This window comes from Porites lutea, chromosome 7, assembly GCF_958299795.1.
Source record: "Porites lutea chromosome 7, jaPorLute2.1, whole genome shotgun sequence".
Classification (NCBI taxonomy): domain Eukaryota; kingdom Metazoa; phylum Cnidaria; class Anthozoa; order Scleractinia; family Poritidae; genus Porites; species Porites lutea.
This window is the reverse complement of record NC_133207.1, coordinates 19217279-19237357: the sequence shown is the minus strand read 5'-3', so window position 1 is coordinate 19237357 and position 20079 is coordinate 19217279. Positions and strand designations below refer to the sequence as shown.

Genomic DNA, 20079 nt, shown 5'->3' with positions numbered 1-20079 from the left:
GACCTGTAGCAGGTGGTCCTGTTGTTGGAGAATCTGTGGACGGTGGTCCTGTGGTTGGTACTCCTATTGAGGATGCATCTGTTGTTGGTTCGATAGCTTAAAGGAAAATATGTCAACAAATGTACCACTTAACTTACGTCAAAATGCTTTTATTTGGCAATAGTGTTTAATTTTCACCCGATATCTCCGTCTTTTAGTTGTGATTTAGGAGAAAGTTTCAATTCTGAGAGCACGCAACACAAATCCGCCAAGTTTGTACTTGGGCCATCCTGTTTTAGTGATCGAACACAGATGCAACGTGACGTCCGTTTCTTAATAATATTATCTAACTGAGTTCTTTCTTATTTTTGTGAGGAGTGACGGCAGACTAGCTAAGACAGCTTATTGAACTTTCCCTATAAACAAAACATTGACCGGATTTTAGCATTTACAACCGTACCTTAAACAGCCTATAAAAAACGAAAGAAACGAAAGCATCGGTAGTTTGGGCACGCCAAAACTGACCACTCTTGACCAACGGAAATAATACCCCAATAAATAACTCAAATCTCTTAGGAAAAGCGTGAGTATGAGTTGGTGTGTTGAAGGTAAAGGCATGTTTAGAGGTAAGCCCCAATGTTCAGCCAGAAATTTTTTTGTGAAAAACTGTAATTAAGAAACAAAGGGAATGCTAAATCAATACCAAATTAACCACTGATCCACACTAACGTACGATCTCCGCGGTATGTCCAGTACCTTACGCGTGTAGTTAAAGCCTCATCAAATGCCTCCGTGATCCCAGAGTCAGTCATTTGTGTTAATCACGTTTACATTGTTAACGTTCAACTTTTCACTTCCCCTTCTACTCGATTATGTAGTCATCCTATTCGTGTTTGATTCGCAACCACAAATTTCAAAAACCAACACAAATTATATGCTTAAAACTGATAAATGAAAGTAATTACTTGGGCAAGGAAAATCGTTGCAGGGCTGTGTTTCGAACTTAGGTCCCATGCAGTCTGAGCCATTGTTGATTGGAGGGGGACTGGTACAGGTACGGGTTCTAACTTGCGTACCAAGCCCACACGAGGAGCTGCATTGTCCCCAGACTCCCCACTCTGTAAAGTTGCCATCAACTGTTAAGTAAAGAGAGGATGAAATTAAAATTTCAGTTTGGTTCGGAACCCACTTTGCATCATTTTTAGTAGCCCCGACAGGTGTGGTTTATAACAAAAGTTTCAATGTTTTTTTAGAAATGTACGGCCAATTTGTATCACTCTCATGAAACTCAGGCTCATGAGACGCTGCAAGGAATGCAGCGAATTGTCGCCCTTGGACATGAGGACACGAGATCTGCCGGATTTGTAGAACCTGTTAGTTACGGACACAGATCAATATGGATAAATATCTCAAAATAGACTGTTTTACAGGTCTAAAGATACCAAACTTGTTATTTGTGGCAATGTTTTTGGAGAATGGGTCACTCCCGGTTCATAACACGGACACCTTTTTAATGTGTATGAAGAAGTTTGTACTTTTCACGTCCTTATACAGCTATTTCGAGAAAAGTTGTCGGAAAAAAATGTGCACGCGACAATCCCGAATGGCAATATGGAATGTGACCTATACACTGTTCCTGACACCGTAGCTGTCGAACCTACTTTTGTTACTTTCCTTTAGCACTCGCAAACATATGTCCATGGCCTCTTGTGCTATTCTTTCAAATTTCTTGGAAGAACAGTTAACTCAAAATCACCCCACAACCTTTCTGCAAATAGGTGTATATGGAAGTATGACTTAATGCTCTATGCAAATTTCATATGAAAGTATGTGATGTGATATTTTTCCGCTGATATCAACACTGTCTACTGCATACTAGCCTGTCGCCTGCCACTGTCGCGTAATTTTTACGTGCGCACATGTGTAAAATTTACATCTGTAAATAAAATAGAGGCAATGCATAAAATGTGGCATTAGTAAGAGTAAAAGTTGAACCTCGATCAACTTTACGTTTATGCTCAACTCTTTATATCTTGCCTCTATTTTATTTACGTGATTAAAATTTACGTGCGTGTACACACACGTAAAAGTTACGCCACAATGGAATTCCACCCTAAGACACGACGGCAACGGTAGCGAAAACGTCACTTTGAGAGAATTCGCGCAGTTTCAAACTACATTACCCTTATCGCATTTCATTCAATTTGTCAAATGTTGGCGAAGTTTTCTAGAGTTAATTCTAATTCTAATTATAAATCTATCTAAGGTCAGAAAAAGAAAATGAAAATTGTTGTCTTGTGTTCACATCCTCCATAAAACATGAAACTAAGAAGTTTCACGTAGTAGTGGTGCAGTGAAGGCAAAGAAATGTACTAAAAAGCGTGATGCACGTGCAGAGTTGTTGTTTTGCTAAACCTATTGCTTATTAGCTGTTCTCGTTGCCGTTGCCGTTCTCGTTACTTAAGCTCCCTCGTAATGCGAAGAAAACTGATGCGAGAACCGCGCGGGGGCTGGGGAGAGAGGCGCCACCGTCGCTTCACGAAAATGAAAAGATAGTTAATTAGTCAATAGTCAAAAATGAAAAGATAGTTACGTTTTTGGCCATGCTACATGAAATCAAATAAACAAAGAAACACCTCAGAAGATTGACCGCGGTGGGCACCGCCCCCTTCCCCAGATTACGCGCCTCTTAATTTCGCGACGTCCCTATTGTCTGACAACCTGGCACAGGCTAGGTTACTTGGCGTGCGTACCTGAAATCTGCACTCCAAAGGTATTTGTTATATTTTGCACAAGAGGTTGCAAAACATTTGCTAAGAGCCTCCTCTCTAATGAAACAGATGTATCGCCTCCAGCTGGCAGACGAACATAAACCTTTATCCGTATGGGACTCATTGCCATTGGATAACCAGGTTGTAAGAAAACCTCAGATGCATTCAAAACTTGCCTAAAGGTAATAACATTGAATAATAGAGTAAGAAAAGGGTCAATGCATTTTTTTGTAGTTTTATAATACTGTTAGCATAAAAATTTGAATTCTTCAGTGTTTTTATAGTACTATTGGCATAAAATAAGAATTATTCAGTGTTTTTGCGGTTTTAAATTTTATTTACGGGTTTACTTCAAGGGCCTGGCTGTTATCCCTGATTTACCGCAATCATGGGTCAATTTGATGAGTTTTGTCTGACAAAAATACACAAGTACTTTGCTATCGTTCAATAATTTGTTTTTTTCAATACAATATACATAGAAAGGAAAATTATTTTACTGACACTGGAAGTCCCATTTACACTACAGAAAAAACCGGGTCCAATTTTTTTTTAATCGTTTACACGTGTAACAATCAGATTAGGCTAATGATTGAAAATTGCAATACAGTGAAGCCTGTATTAAGCGGACACCGTATTAAGCGGACACCCCCTATTAATTGGACAGTAGCCGAAGTCCCAAAATTTATTCAATCCCTTATTTACTTTAAATGAAACCTTTATTAAGCGTACACCTCTATTAAGCGGACGCGGACACCTAAAAAGTACGTGAAAGTGTCATTTCTATTGTTGCCAACCTGTATTAAACGGACACTTGTAATCAAATTTCACTACCCAACATGCCAGACACCGGAAATGCGAAATATTACCTCGAATTGCCACCCACAACTTTTTCCATTTTTTCATTAAAAAACGTGACTTGACGAACTTATTTGATTAGTTTCACAGTACAGTATTGTTTTCTATTTCGTTTTGTTTGTATAGAGCTTGTTTCACTTATCTGATTTCTTCAAATTTGAGTTGCAATCTATGTTTATGGTACTATGACCAACTGGTCCACTTTAATAACGAAATTAATGCAAACGTTTATCGTCAAAGTCTCTGGGAGTATTCTTAACGTTTCCACTGTTCATTTGAATGGCATTTGACATCTCATATGACGTTATCTATCGAAACCTGTATTAGGCGGACACCCTGTATTACGCGGACACTACAGCATTCCCCTAGGGTGTCCGCTTAATACAGGTCTCACTGTGGAACAGATGCGCGAAACCACCGAAAAGCACGGCAGGCTCACATGAAGGAGATGGTACTGAACGAAGATGCTTTTACACGGTGCTATCGGGCAGCAAAAGGGGTCCAGACTCGTTTTCTTTTTTTTTTTTCGGTTTTGGGGCCATAGGCAACCAGAAAAAGGCGAGTCCGGATCCATTTCATGAAAACATGGTACGGAAGGTTTACACGGCAAAAATATCTGGTCCGTACCAACTTTTTTGTGGGTTCGGACCCATTTTTTCTGTAGTGTAAATGGGGCTAAAGAGTATTGTACCGGAAAGGTGTTGTAAGAACATATTAAACGACATTCAGGCGTAATAGACCCTTCTGCGGTTTTTTTTCTTCAACTTTTAACATGGATAAGTTAGGGAAAATCCATGGATTCCACTGGAAAGCGCGCCTTTAAATTAGTAAAATTGCCAAGTTTGAAAGTGATTTGTTGAAAACTAACAAAGATACAGCTCCTCACAGCGGCCAAAATTTACGGAAGTTTTATGGTTGGGGGCACAAATTCGTCCTCCACCATCCAAACGTCTACAAAATTTCCAACTTTGCGGAGCGTTTCACTTTCAAACTTGGCAAGTTAACTAATTTTAAGGCGCTCTTCCAGTCTATGGGCCTTTATTCACAAGGCGGCCATATTGTGCCGAGAGACTGAAAAAACCTTTGTTTTACCACCCTCGACTTCGCAGTGAAAAACTTGGGTGCGAGGCTAGACAGGTTAAACAAAGCTACTGTTAGTCTCTCGGGACAAAATGGTTCATTACACATTAAATGCAATGCCGATTATAAGTTACTTGAAACTTACGGAACCCCGCAAGTTCCGCTTCTTCTACGGCAGTAATCATCCACAAATGCAGAAAAAGATTTCTTATACTGATCTTCGTTTTGGCACCACTAAAAAATATATTACAAAGAACAACGCTGTGAAGTTAGTTTGGCATTGAAGGGAAAGGTAAAGAGAGGGGAAAACACGAGATCTGCGATTACGCGGTAATAATTGTAAATGTTGCTTTTTAACAGGGCCTGTTATATATTCAGTATGTCATTTATGAAGGCAGATAGGCCCAACCTCGTTCCCAGTGTTCTTTCGGGTAGGACAGAGAACCTGGGAACGAGGTTGAGAAAGGCCGGAAGTAAAGGGAGGCACTTCCTAATATGTAAGGGCAATCTAGGTATGTCCCACAGTGAAGTGTAGGTCTTTCAGACAGTTTATACCTGCATTGAAAGGGGCGACTTCAGAAGGGTTTGCCTAAAATAGGGTATCATAATTAAACTAGGCTCGTGGTATCATTGGAAATTGATCTGTGCTATGGAGTATCGAAGTTTCTGGTTGATAGTTAGTCTACACTAACTATTAGTTATTGGCACACCCCTGTCGACTAAAAAAACAAGAGGAGTCAGCCCTCCCCTATCCCGAGAATCTAATGCTTTTCGCCGAGGTACTTTGCCCCATGTTGACAGATTGCTTTTGTAAGCAGTTATTTGATCGTGACAATTAAATTACGACCAGCCGATTTCTTTGTCGAGCTTGAAAGTCAACACGGAGTAAGAAAGTCTGCAAAAGTGATGACAATTAAAGGAAAAACAAACCTGTGGAATGCTGAAGCCTACAATTTCCATACTAATTGAATTACTTTCATCCTCTGGTAATGGTCTTCGTCGTGTTCGATTGCAAGGACCAGTTGTGACTCCTGGAGGTGATGTCGTAATATCTGGGGGTACTGTTGAGGTATCGGGGGAAGCTGTTGTTAATTCCGGTGGGCTTGTTGTTGTCTCTGATGGGCTTGGTGTAGTTACCAGGGGACCTGTTGTGGTGTCCGGTGAGGTAGTTGTAGTATCCGGGGGTGCTGTTGCAGTGTCCGGTGGGCTGGTTGTAATATCTACGGGTGATGTTGTGATCTCGGGTGCATTTGTTGTTATTTCAGCAGGCCCTGTTGTGGTGTCCGGTGGGCTTGTTGTTGTATCTAGCGGTGCTGTTGTGATCTCCGGTGGATTCGTTGTAGTTTCCGGAGGCCCTGTTGTGGTATCCGGGGGTGCTGGTGGTGTGGTTGTTGGTGCCACTAAATTAAAAACAAATGTGAGAAAATTCTTCATGTATAAACAGTATTTTTTAACTTCGTTCCTTAAGCATCAGTTTAGCTTTCAGGAGTAAGCAATGTTCTATTTTTTCTTACTTTCGATACACTTTCGGATTAAGCACTTTTGACTGACTACGTACCACCACCATAGATCAGATACCATAGAGGTGGACAAGGTACGTGTTCGGGTTCTCTTAGATGTGGAAGCGCTCAGTTAAACTATTTCAATGCTGCTCTTACGGGATGGGTTAGCTGAAAAATGTCCATTATTAGGATCTAATCTGCAGTTTGCTTTCGTTTATTCAAAATACTACAGCGTTAAGGTCTCTTTCCTCTATTTTAGATAACGAATTCAAATAGAGAGAGGAAAAGACCATTTCGACATTAAACTACAATTTTCGTTGTTATAATTATCAACAACAAAGCATGAACAACAGCTATATTCGTGGGCAAACAATTAAAATCTTGTAAGGTATTCTTAGATGCATGCATTTCAACCTGGTTTCAAAGCATTGATGATACTTGATTAACATGTTCTGCAATGGCCATGTGGTGAAATTTTACTCTCAAATCAAATCAAAGTTCCGTCCATGCCAAACATTGTCTATATCTTCGAAACACCAAAAATATCCCCTTTACAAACCTGGCGGTAGCTGTATACGTGGAACTTCTCTTACAAATCTGCCACCAACATTTCCTCTTGGGTCATAACGAGCCACAAAATAGTGACTATTTCCTCCCGAGGCCACCCCCATGCCAAACTTTGAAGAACTTCGCCATACTACTTGGGTGAAATGAAGATACGGCAAGCTAGGATCGATGGGCGTCCCGTCATTAAAATTATAATTGGAAACTTCGCTGTACCACTGATCTACAATCTGGCTGCAACGGACACAAGAGGTTTCAGCGGCACTGTTGCAGATGTTTTGGGCTGGAATAGCGAGAAAACCAAGATTTTCTCCGAATGAGTGGGTTCTGTCGTGTAGCAGACTTTGATTCTGCAGAAGAAACTGAGACCAATTTCGTGCTCCAGAAGCAATTGCCTCGTCCCAGACCAAGGCACCTGTTCCATGCTGAAATCGACGGCTATTGTGCCTGTCCAGACAATCTTGTTCAAAAAACGTCAGTGAAGCTTGAACTTCTGGTTTGTCAACGTAAAACATACACACAAGATTAACAACAGTTTCTGATATGAGTCAGTTTTGAAAACGTCTATTTTTTTAAAGTAAGCTAATAGGCCATTTCCGAATTCCCCCGGGCCTCTGTTTCAAAACGAGGGTAGGTGCTAAGCCTTCGATATGGAAATGATTTTCCATTTTCATGCAAATAAAACTCGTTTTCACAAGAAAGGTTGTGCACCTAGCCTCATTTTGAAAGTGAGGGTTTTTGGAGCTCGAAAGTGGCCTATTAGGCACACATTAAGTGTATAATATTTATTTGAGAATTGCTTGATTTTTGATTCATTCAGTGCTGTAAGTCATTGCCTTGACGCTAAGCATTGCGAATTATACATAGTACTGAAGAACAATACATAAGCTGCGCTTTGAAAGTTTGATTTTGTTTTAATATAATTATTTACTTAATCTCAAGCCTGCATAAAAAGTTGTATGTTTAACACTGCACATAGTTTTGCAGCTATGTTAATAATGTCATGAAAATAAATTGTGTTGCTACTTTCATGAATTTTCTATGTGCTGCACAAATAGAAAGTTTTTATTCGGGCACTTTTGCCACGTAGTGCCAAAATAAAGTCTCTCCAATTAATCATTTTGCATTTCACCCAAAGAAAAACGAAACTACTGAGGTATACCTCGTTAACAAAAAAATACTGAATTCAAAGTTTTCTAAAGCAATTTAATAAACTCGCAGTTTGTGATATGGCAAGGCCACACATCGTGTTTTTAAGCTAGATAAAACACACTTCGTGGTTTTGAAAAACAGTACTTGAGTTATAAAAAAGGGAGGCTTTTTAATAGAATTTATTAATGCCACAGCTTGGCCTAGTTTCTAGCCTCATGTCTCTTAGAACAAAATTAAAAGCTGAAGAATATTGAGTTAATTTGAAAAAAAAAATTGATAAGATGAAGGCGCAAATCGTGTCTCATTACATAAATGAGGCTATCTGAAGCTACTGAAGTAATTCATTACTTTCTGGATTTTGAAAACAGCTCTTACGTTAACAAAAGTCGTTTATTAGATTTTATTTATTTCGCCAGTTAGACTCACATCCTGTCTACATTACAAATTGTACGCCAGAAATGTAGTATTTAGTTGGCGTTTAAGTAACTTAGATAAAATGCGGCAGCACATTGTCATCCCACCGCAGCTTAATATAGCAAACGACGCGCTGAAGAAGCTTATCCTCCGCCGCACGACTTTGTCTAAAAATATAATTGGGTACAAGTATATCATATCAATCATCAGCTCTAGCATTAAGTTAAACGAAGCCTCGCAGATTGTCACACTACTATACCTGTTTCTACTTTATTTCTACTGAACTCAACAGTTAAATGCGGGAGCTGATTATGTAAAAACCTTCTCAATATTCGAGCTTTGAGGTATACATTGGTATGCATTCAAAGCCGTATTTTTCAAAAACATGCACGTGATTATTATGCGTTTTTTTAAGAGTTGTTTATTGAGGATTGAACACTTTTTGGTATATAATTAATTACTTTTTTATAGGTATAGCCAGACTCTTAAGAGAAATAGCAAAAACACATCTATTTTCAATTCTTCTTGGTTGACTATTTATTTAGAATTACAAGCAAGTAGAACTTCTTTCTTGCCATACACAGTGGCTCACTTTTCCGAATTTAAACTCGACAAACCGAATGAAATTTTTGATAGATCGGCTACCACTCACCACGTAGTTAATGTTTCTCATTTTCTTTTTCTGTGCTCTCGTTTCAGAGGCAGCAGTTATTAAGTTAAACAATACGTCAAAAATCAAAGATTTTATGGAGGCTTTTGTACATTTTGCAAGCTTTTTCTCGAGCATTATCGTGAGGCAAAGCATTAAGCAAAATTCGAGCACTCAACCGGAATTTTAAGGATTTTTTTTTTTTTTTCAGAGAAAACTGAAATAAAAAAATTAAGAGAAAATAAACACTTAAAGTTAAATTTAAAAAGAGTTACCCTGATACCTCCGAAAAACAAAAATTAGTGAACCAAAAGCATAATGTACAAAAGCCTAATTTATGACAATGATATTTTAATTTTTTTTCGTTGACTTTCCTTCCGTCTTAACACTAAAGTCAATTAAAGACACACAAACACAAAGGAAATTGACATTATCACTTACCTACAGATTTCATGCTCGTCAAGGATAGAAGTAGCAGCGATAAAAACAACATGTTGAATAGTCTAAAACAGCGTCCTTGACTTTCAAAAATAGAATATCATTTCATGTTGTCTTCAAGTCAGATTTCGAAAATAAACTAAGTTACAAATACCAATCAAAAATCGTAAGTCCAGGAGAACCAGAAACAGTAAGCTGAAGTCTGTCCTGTGAGCACGGAATTTCAAGTATATAGTTTCATCTCGAGCTTGTAATGAATCACTTTTTCCCCATTCATGAGAAGAGAAAAGTTGGACTAATATACTGTTTAAGATTGTTACTATAGCAGTCGAGAGTATTGAATCTTTTATGGCAAATTATTTTGTTCAAAGGTAGCTATATTAGCACAGTAGCACTGAGTTTTGATCCTGTTGTTTACATATTTTTACCATTTCCTTTGTACTTTTTCCTTTGTTTTTTTCTCTGCTGACTGCTGTTAAACTGAAAATGTGTATTTGCTAGTTTGATAATTGGAGCAAGGCTTACTAGATAGTTGGACGAATTCCATGCCCTAAATTATGGATACGTGCTAGTGGAGACTAAATGTCTCCTTATAAATCGTGCAATATGGCATCGGCACATCACTACATGTAGGTTATTAGCGAATATTGAGGTGATAAAGGAGCTATAGAATATTGATACGCATTCGTTAGAGACAGCATCAAATAATGAAATGTCCATTAAAATAATTGGTTCATCGGGATTTATATTTTTGATCGCAACTGCCTACTTAAACGTATACTATAAGAGCACTGACAGGACGCTCATAGGCTACAAATCATTGCACTTCCCTCGATTGTAAAGATAACAAAGATGATTGATAGAACGCCTTTAATGGAATAATTATTGCACAGATAGTAAGGATTGATAAATCTAGAGGCGCCGTCATATCCAACCGCAGTTTATATTATGTAAATAAGTTAGGTCGAGATTTCCCGCCAATTTCGATCTGTTGCAAAACCACTGGTATTGACTTTCTCACGGAGGTCAGAAAAAAGCCCGGAGATGATGCTATAATTTTCTAATAGCTCTATTAAATTAAGCTTGCTGGTTAAAATATTATCATTTGGGTAGCACTGCCTTGTGTTCGAATGAAAAAATTGCTACTTAAAAAATTCTTGATATTGTGCCAGCCAGTATTAAGCAGTGAAATATTTAAATATAAATTCTTCGATCAAAAGTAATCCCTACTAGAAAATGCATTCATTAGAGTTTAAACAAAAACAAAAGATCAATCTTAGTAAATTTCAGTGAGCAAAACACACAAGACGTTTGCAGTCCAACGTAAGCTGAATGTTCTCAATTGACAAGATTTTGTTCGGGTTTTAGACCAAAAATCGTTAAATTCAGCTTTCAAATATGTGCAGATAAACTATAGAGAAGTTCTTTTTTAAATTTTCGAGTGCAGAAGAACACGTTTATATCATCAGGCAATATCCAGAATGCTGCTCTTTGAAAGTTTACAGAATTGTTTATTTTTGTTTGGGTCGTGTTTTCTTGAACTATGGAAATTGCTTCACTTTATCGAAGCCAGTTCTTTCTCGAGGCTGCGATTTTGTCCATATATGATGCTTACTAATTTCTCTGCAATTACAAGGGAATGGATAAAATAATGATCCGTGCTGGCCCCGTCTGGTGGGCTGAGTCGCTTTTTCAATAGCCGGGCTGGCTCGCTTGTTATATTTTGTACTAATCACAAAGTATATTTTCGTTGCATTTCACTAAGGAGCCGAGATCCGGGCAAAGCGGCAAATTAGAAAAACCCAAGTCATGTACACTTGCTATACTGGACTCCAAGTTTAATAACAGCCTTTGGGCGCGAGGGGGCTTAGTCCAACATTCCTATTAGAACAGTCAAAAGTTTGTGCAATTCCGTTCGAAAAGCTTCAGATCGTGAAGGCAGTTTTCTAGTACTCTTATTTCGCTCCATGTAAGGGATTCAGAATTCCAGAGTCCGGGAGACTTTTGCTTGTGGAATACAGAATCCGGGAAATGTGTAATCCGGAATCTTGGGCTTTGGAATCCGGAATACAGCTTAAGGAATCCGAAAATCCCACTTAAAATTGCAATCCAAAATCCAAGTTCCACTAACAAAGACCGGAATAAAGCATCTGGAATCCGGAATTCTAGGCGTGAAATCCAGAATTCAAGACTGTTTTGGTTAACTTTACATGTGGCGACTTATTGGTGTCATCAGCAATTTAGCTGCAGTCTATAGCACAAAGGTATTATATGAGTGGCATATAGAGTGTCACGTGGTGTCCCAAAACAATGAAACGGCGGCCATATTGGTGTCCCAAACCAATCCTGTCGGAGTTGTACTCTTTTCTTATGCAAAAGCTTTCTTTTGTTCCATTTAAATTTGCATAGATGCAAGCCACGTGAGTGAAAACACTCTATTAGAAATGTCAATAGAAAATGTAAATAGTTAACACCCATTGTTAGCCATTTTGTTATGGTAGCAGGGATGAACAGGCTGTGTTACAATGCGAAGTGTTTGTTGTTTGCTCTCTTTTCGTCTGCATTACAAGGGAAAACATTGAAGCTTGTTTAAAACGACGATCGAAATCGTGCATTGTATATAAGTACTTTTTGGAAAAAAGTTTCACTATCGTGTAACTAACGTGATTCCATGTAAACCTTTTTACCCTGTAAGTATCCGAAACACGTGGCCTGTACGAACGTTAGTTGTGAGTGTTTCAATATCTTCTTAGTTGCTTTAAGTTTCTGATCTTGTAAACACTTTAAGGCTCTTCAGGATTCACGGTGTGTATTCAAATGTGGCGTCGTAAACAATTAAACGCACTATGCACGGAAAAAGAAGGTCCCTCAAACCGCAAAAATGATTTTACAGACATTTTGTTTTCCCTGTGAGAAAGAGGAGAAGATTTGATCTCATATAAAAAGTCTATAATTTTATGATCTCTGTAAAAGGTCCAGTTTTTCCAGGGTCAGTTACTTATAATGGGCAAATATCATTGAAAATCTTTATTCGCCCGCCATTTTTAAGGCTCTCTTTTACGATACTATCGCTAATGAGTAGCTAAATTTAAAATTTCAATTGTCCTATTAAAAAATGTTTCAGGAGAGCAGTGTCAGATTCTACAAGCTTGAGAGGTTAAATATTGTTTTACTTAGTAATCGTAGCAACCTTTTTATTCCTGAACAATGTTTCTTCTTTATCTCGACATTTCATCGATACACAATTCATCATAGCCCTATAGTCCTTTCTTTGTAATTGAAAACCGTCTTTTTATGTCCTAGCAACATGCGTTCCCAATATTGAGCTTAAAGTAGCAAGTTTTTGTCGTATGTTTCGCAGACTGGCTTTTGAAAACAATACTTTATTCTTGCATTTATAAGGTAAAGGCCACATAACAGACAAAAAAGATCATCGAGCATAATTAATCGCCACACTTTCATACATATAGAGATAAACTCTGTAGGCCCGATTTTTTTAAAGTTTACTCTTATGCCAGCCATACAAGTTTACTCTTATGCCAGCCATACATAGTTTAATGGTCTGGCCAGCTTCCCACTTTTTACGTGTAATTTCAATATTTCAGTCGATTCTATGACTGAATAATAATTAAATATTAATCTTAATTACCTAACACTGCTGACCTAGCTATTTCAAGAAGCGACTGAAATTCTAGTTCTCGCACGTATTACCAAATTAAGGAACTAAGAAAGACGGAAGTTATGAATATAGAAGCCTCGGCATACTTGTCCTTTGTATTAGGGAAACGACATGACAATTTGACTCTGCCTTAAGGGTGATCTGTAATATTCTATCTTTTTTAAAAATATCTCTGTTTTTCAAACGATTAAGTCAAGTGCCTTGATATTGCAGGTTTCAGTTCAGTTGCTAACAAATAACACTTGTTTTCATTTATATTTACACCAAAACACTTGGCGAGCAGCAGAAACAACATTCAAATTAGTACGCCGTATTTTAGACTACATTCCAATAAAAAGAAAACCGTCATGAAAATTATTCTCCATCGTGGTATGTGTTTAAAGGGGTCGCCTATCGTTTGTCTCGCGACATAATTATACTTATAGTCACGTAGTTAAGGATCGCAACGTCTCGACCGCGTAGTTGGTACTGCAGGTCTTCATCAGGCGATTGCATGCGTCGATTTACGGTGGAGTGGGACTTGAAGGTCCACCGTGGTTGCTAATGATTTAGTTGAGTATCACGAATCTTACTCATGTTGGTGGCGGTTTCGCCGCGATCTTAAGCATGTTAAGCATTCCTCAAAGACATCAGATAAACGATGGTTTAGCAATCATATTTTTCGATCGATCGTATAAGCAGTTGAAAACAACGCGTGAAACTTATTAAGGATGATGTGAGTGAGTCTTAATATAGTGTGATCAGCGTGCGCAGGTTAACTGTCTTTCAAGCCTTAAAAATGAACAAGCCCGCATAGTTCCTTTTGCCAAGGCATCGATCTGCAATGAATGATACAGATAGTCTAGGGACGGGATTCTCATCTCAAGACAACTACTATTGAAGTGGTAGTAGATGATCGACCACACTCCGTTATTCCCACAACAACAACAGATTCATTAAATCCTTCCAGTTATTTGGATGTCCTTTTGCCAAGTCCTCATGATCTCAATACACTCTCTCGAAGTCAATTTATTCAAATAAAGCATGTTGCATTGTTTAATCGAAGCAGTCTGGCTCGCGACGAGTGATGAAGCTCGATTGCATGGGGTGGCTTCACTGAAAACGAGGGCGTCATGACAGGAGAGTTATGCAGCCATGGAGTTCACCAGGCATGATACGCAAAGGATTTAGCGGTAGCTCGTGTTTTGTAAGTCGATCGAGCAACGTGGGTAACTCCTTTTAGATTTATCTTATAACTATACCAGACTTCCGATTAAATACTGGTGGGTGTTGTATTTTGTTTCCTGAAAATTCCTCGGCCTTTCAGTGGACTAAGTATTATCATAATTTTGATGGGTCGCTAGAAACCCTGTCAATCGATTGGCAGGCTTCGACAGTTTCCCCTAAGGTAAGTCATACGTAAGTAAGTCATAGGTAAGTCTTTTGCATCTTATCGTTTATGCGAAAACTTTTAATGATTTTAAAAGATACTGCAGAAGTTATAACTGTTAATACAAATGCTGCCACTCAAAGTTGCAAAATATTTGAAACTAAGCAAACATGTCACAACATACTTGAAATCGCAATTCAATTAATCTCCATATCTATAGCTTGTTTCCCACAGAACTAGACTGATGAGGAGAAAATTTTACCTGGGCATGATCCTGAGGTACAATTCTGTGTTTCGTTCCTAGGTCCCCGACAGTCTGAACCATTGTTAACCGGAGGGGGATTAGTGCAGGTACGAGTCCTAATTTGGATGCCAGTTCCGCACGAGGAGCTGCACTGTCCATACTGACTCCATTCTGTGAATCCTCCATCAACTATCAAGGAAATTACACATAGTTACAAACCCTGCTAACAATTGTATAGATGCCTTTCAAACTCATAAGTAATTCACGAAGTGGAAGGATCTAGAGCGAGATCACGAACTTGGCATGGGTAGCTGGCAAAGATAATTATGGTAATTGTCCCTGAAGTGGTGCCCGATAATCTCTGTAACCAGTATACAGAATTTTCAACATTGCCCATTTTTTCAATAACTTTTTGGCTTTTGAAATTATATAATGTTATGGTAAGTTTGCTCTATTTGGAAAGGTTGCAAGCAAGCCAAACTCTTACACTACTTTTCAAATTAAAAAACCACTATCACCTTCACTCGAGGTAAGGGAATGTAGGAAAGAAATTTCCCGGTTAAAAACCCGCATGGTAACACAGGTTCCACATAGACGGTTCGCATCAAATTTTACTGAGCAGTGTCATCAGAGGCATTACAACTCTCACTTCTCCCCTGTAGATGAGGGAGTTGGACATGGAGTTCTCTTTTTTAAGTCGCCAGGGTCATTTACGTCACTAATGGGAAAAGTGATTCGCAGACTATGTATAGTCAAACGTGTCTCTTTACCTGAAACTTGTACACCCAGCATAGCACTCGCGTTTTGTACAAAAGCGTCCAAAAACGTCTCCACCTTGCTCAGGGTTAGTGTTGTCCTGCCAGAAGACGAGTTCACACCAGCATCCAGGTTAATGTAGAGTCTGACTTTAAGAGGAGTGTTTTGGACTGGAAACCCTGGCGCTATTTGTACAATTTTAGGATCTGGGGGAGGGCTTTGGAAAAAAAACAAAATATAAGATTTAAGTATCTCCTGGACAGTTAAGTTATCGGCGAGCCTGATGTAGTCAATCATGCTGTTTCTTGCTTGTCAGTATTAAGTTTTAAAATGATTTGTGGTGCAAAGGATTAGGATTGTCTGTAAAATTTCATAACAAAAAGTACCCCTTATATTTGAACAACATACTAAGGAAATAATTACAGGACACAAGTATCTTATTATAAACATCTCTAGTCTCCACAAAGCCCCATTCCTCTGACCTATATCCACGGAAACACTCAAACGTCGCTCATTTATACATTACTTAAAAAATTAGTTCACATAGCATAACTCGTTAGATGCCAAAATATTGTGAAATTGACGTATATAATTCATCTTGTCTGGTGTACTGAAGTGCAGGGAACATCGACATACTGTCAACCTATTTTTTTTTTTTTTACCTTGACAATGAAGCATTAGCGAGTATGACTTTCTGTGACAATCTGTTGATTGCGCGCTATAAAAAAATCCGTTGTCGGTCCTAAGCGGCTTAAAGTTATGGAAAATGCAAGGGCTTTTTCCAGAGAGAAAAAAAAACTGTCCATAATAACCGTCCGTATTGAGGGGATGTGTGTAAGCGGGATGCGACTGTATAGAATAAAACAGTAGCCGACAAATTGGAAGCAAGTTAACGAGAAAATATGGATTAAAGGTTTAGTAGAGCGGAAAAATTCAAGGCCATGAACTCTTTTATTAACTCACATGATCGAGCAAGATCCAGAATTAATGCAGAATTCAGCAACATATTCAGCCAGTCGCTGCCGAAATAGATCCTCACTGAAACACCACTGAAACAGAAAAAGGAAAATGCGTTTTTTGACAAATGTATATCACGATCATTTACACTTCCTTCATCATCACCAACGGCACGTTATAACCTGTGTCAACTAAATTATAGGGAGTTCTATTGACATTTTTTTTTTTAAATTAAGAAATCAAACCTGTGGAATGCTGAGGCCTTGAGTCACCACGACAAATGAATTGTTGATATCCTCCTGTGTTGGTTCCCGCCTAATTCGATCACATGGTAATGCAGTTGTCGGCAAAGGATTTATTTCTGGCGTCGTAGATGTAGGTTTTGTGATTTCTACGGGTACAGTTGTGGTATCTTGCTGTTCAGTCGTGGTATCCAAGATTCCAGTTGTGATATCTAGAGAACCAGTAGTTGTATCCGGAGGTCCACTCGTGATACCCGAAGGACCAGATGTGGTCTCTGGAGCTCCGGTCGTAATACCTGGGGGCTCAGTCGTGATATCTGAAAGTGCAGTTGCCGTAACTGGAGGTCGATTTGTGATATCTGGAGGTCCACTTGTGATGCCTGGAGGCCCCGTTGTGGTATTTATATGTTCATTTATGATACCTTGAGGTCCGGTCATGATACCTGGAATTCCAGATATAGCACCTGGAGGTCCCGTTGTGACACCTGGAGGTCCAGTTGTATCCGGGGGTTCAGTGGTGATACCTGGAAGTCCAGTAGTGATAACCGGGGGTCGATTAGTGATATCTGGAGGTACGTTTGTGATACCAGGAGGTTCAGTTGTGGTATCTGGAGGTTCAGTTCTGGTATCTGGAGGCCCCGTTGTGGTATTTATATCTTCAGTTATGTTACCTTGAGGTCCGGTCATGATACCTTGAATTCCAGACGTAGCACCTGGAGGTCCAGTCGTGATACCTGGAAGTCCAGTAGTGATAACTGGGGGTCCATTTGTGAAATCTGTAGGTGAATTTGTGATACCTGGAGGTTGAGGTGTGGTTTCGGGAAGTCCAGTCGTCATACCTGGAGGCCCAGCGGTGGTGTCCGGAGGACCCGTTTTGCTATCCGGAAGTGGATTTGTGATATCTGGAGGCGCAGTTGCAGCATCTGTGGGTCCAGTTGTTATGTCTAGTTGCCCAGTGGAAGTATCTGTAGGTGCAGTTGTAACATCTGGAGGTCCAGGTGTGGTATCTCTAGGTCCAGTTGTGATATCGAGAGGTGTCGTTGTGGTAGCTTCCATTGTAGCAGGAACCGCTGTTGAGACAAGTATCATAAGAATTTTATCATCTAGTCGGCTTTTAAATTCTACAATTGCTAAAAATACCACTTTTCTGCCATTTGTCTTCACTGAACACATCATCAGGTGATCTAACATATAAAACATTAAAGTAAAGTTAGATCGTCAAAACGTTTCGCCAACAGAAAGTGTATGCCGAGCCTGACATTCATTTAATAAACACGACGCAAGCAACTGAAAACTCAGACGCCTACTATCAAAGCCTCTGTATAATATAGCTTTAATATAAAATTATCTGCCACTATGTTACAATGACATCCACTATAACGCCACTGATAATGAGTGATGTTTATTTCATGGCTAAATCCGCGAGATGAAATGACTTCTGTGTTCTATTTGGCCACCTAAAAGTTCTATTTTTTGCCATATAATACCTGGAGGTCGAGTAGTGGTAACGGGAGGTCCCGTTTTGGTATCTATTAGTCCAGTAGTAAAATCTGGGGCTCCAGTGGTAGTTTTAGGAGGTCCAGTTGTTGTATCTGTAGGTCCAGATGATGTATCCGTAGGACCAGTCGTGGTATCTGCAGGTCCAGCAGTGATATCTGGAATTCTAGTTGTGTTATCTGTAGGTCCAGTCGTGATATCTGGAAGTCCACTCGTAATAACCTGAGGTCGAGTAGTGTTATCCTGAGGTCTAGTTGTGACTTTTGTAGGTCCAGCGGTGATGTCTGGAAGTCCAGTTGTGGTATCTGTAGGTCCAGTAATGTTACCTAGAAGTCCATTTGTAATACTTGGAGGTCGAGTAGTGGTGTCTGAAGGTCTAGTTGTGGTATCTGGAGGTCCTGTTGTAGTATCTGGCGGTCCAGTTGTAGCATCGTAAGGTTCTGTTGTGGCACCCGGGGTTTCTGTCGTCGTAGGAACTGCTGTTGAGATTAATTTCGTTAGAAATGGATTAATATATACTTATCTCGTGCATCCTGTAATTTTGTAAAAATACCACAATTGACCTAATGTTTTTGCTTAACACATTACCAGGTTTTATCAAAAATCAGCGTAACGTTAGCGGCTTAGCTTTTAGCCAGCGCGAAAAGGATCTGCTGAACTCGACATTTATTAACACCACACGAGCAACCCAAAGACACTCTTGTAGCCCCATTGGCACCAAGGCTTAAACATGTTTCAAAGCTGTTTTAAATTAGTTATAACATATTTCAAAGACGTTTTAAATTAGTCTTCTTTATAGAATCTGCTCACTGTACTTTTATTAATTGCAAATTTGGTGCAATTACGTACAAGGTGCACATGCAGATAATCGAAAGCCAAACGATATTGAACAAATAATAAGTACCCGATATTAGTGACCTACCTGACATTACAGTAGATGATGGCACAATATCCGATGCAGCCGTCGATTTGAATATCATATCCACTGTAATAGTTGTCGGTGACACAATATCTGGTGTTGCAGTTGTTGTTGACACAATATCAGGTGCAGCAGAAGACTTGGATACAATGTCCACTGTAATAGTTGATAACGACACGATATAGGATGAGTCACTTGAAGAAAGGTCAAAATCACTTGTAGCGGTTGTCGTTGATCTAACATCCGGTGTAAAGGTAGATATCGACTCATTATTCGGTGCAACAGCTGATGTTAGTACAATGTTTGACGCAGCCTTTGATGTTAGCTCAATATCTGGAGAAAACGTTGATGTTTGCTCGATATGCAATGCAAAACTTGTCGTTAAGTCAATGCCCGATGCAACAGTTGACGTAAGTTCAATGTCCGGCGCAACAGTCGATGATGTCATTATATCCGATGTCGAGGACGATGTCCACACAATATCAGGTGTAACAGCTGATGTTGAATCAATGTTTAGCGTAGCAGTCGATGTCGACGCAATATCCAATGTAGCAGTTGATGTCCAGACAATATCTGGTGCAACAGCTGATGTTTGATCGATATCTAGCGTGGCAGTCGATGTTGACTCAATATCCGATGTCGCAGACAATGCCAACGTAATATCAGGTGCGACAGTTGATGTTGGGTCGATATCTAGTGCAGCAGTCGATGTTGAGGCAATAGTATCCGATGAAGCAGTCGATGTCCACATAATATCTGGTGCAACGGTTGATATTGTCAAGATATCCGATGTCGCATGCGATGTCCACAAGATATCCGGTACGGCAGTTGATGATGACATAATATCCGTTGGAGGAGTTGAATTTGATATAATGTCCGATGAAAAAGATGATGTAGGTACAGTATCTGATGAAAGTTTTGATGATGACAGCATAACCAAAGGAGTTGATGTTGATGAAATATCCCATGAAACAGAGGATATTGATGTTATATCTGGTAATACGTGAAAAGA

The 20079-nt window shown here is 39.2% G+C and overlaps 1 long non-coding RNA gene across 1 annotated transcript; it reads right to left on the bottom strand.

The window, feature by feature from the left end:
* Positions 1–15472: 15472 nt before the first annotated feature.
* Positions 15473–16858, bottom strand: LOC140942716 (uncharacterized). The gene is made up of 3 exons (XR_012166565.1): positions 16655–16858; positions 16416–16501; positions 15473–15669 (listed from the first exon to the last, which is right to left on the bottom strand). It is a non-coding gene; the product is annotated as an uncharacterized lncRNA (long non-coding RNA).
* Between the last annotated feature and the right edge of the window lie 3221 nt (positions 16859–20079).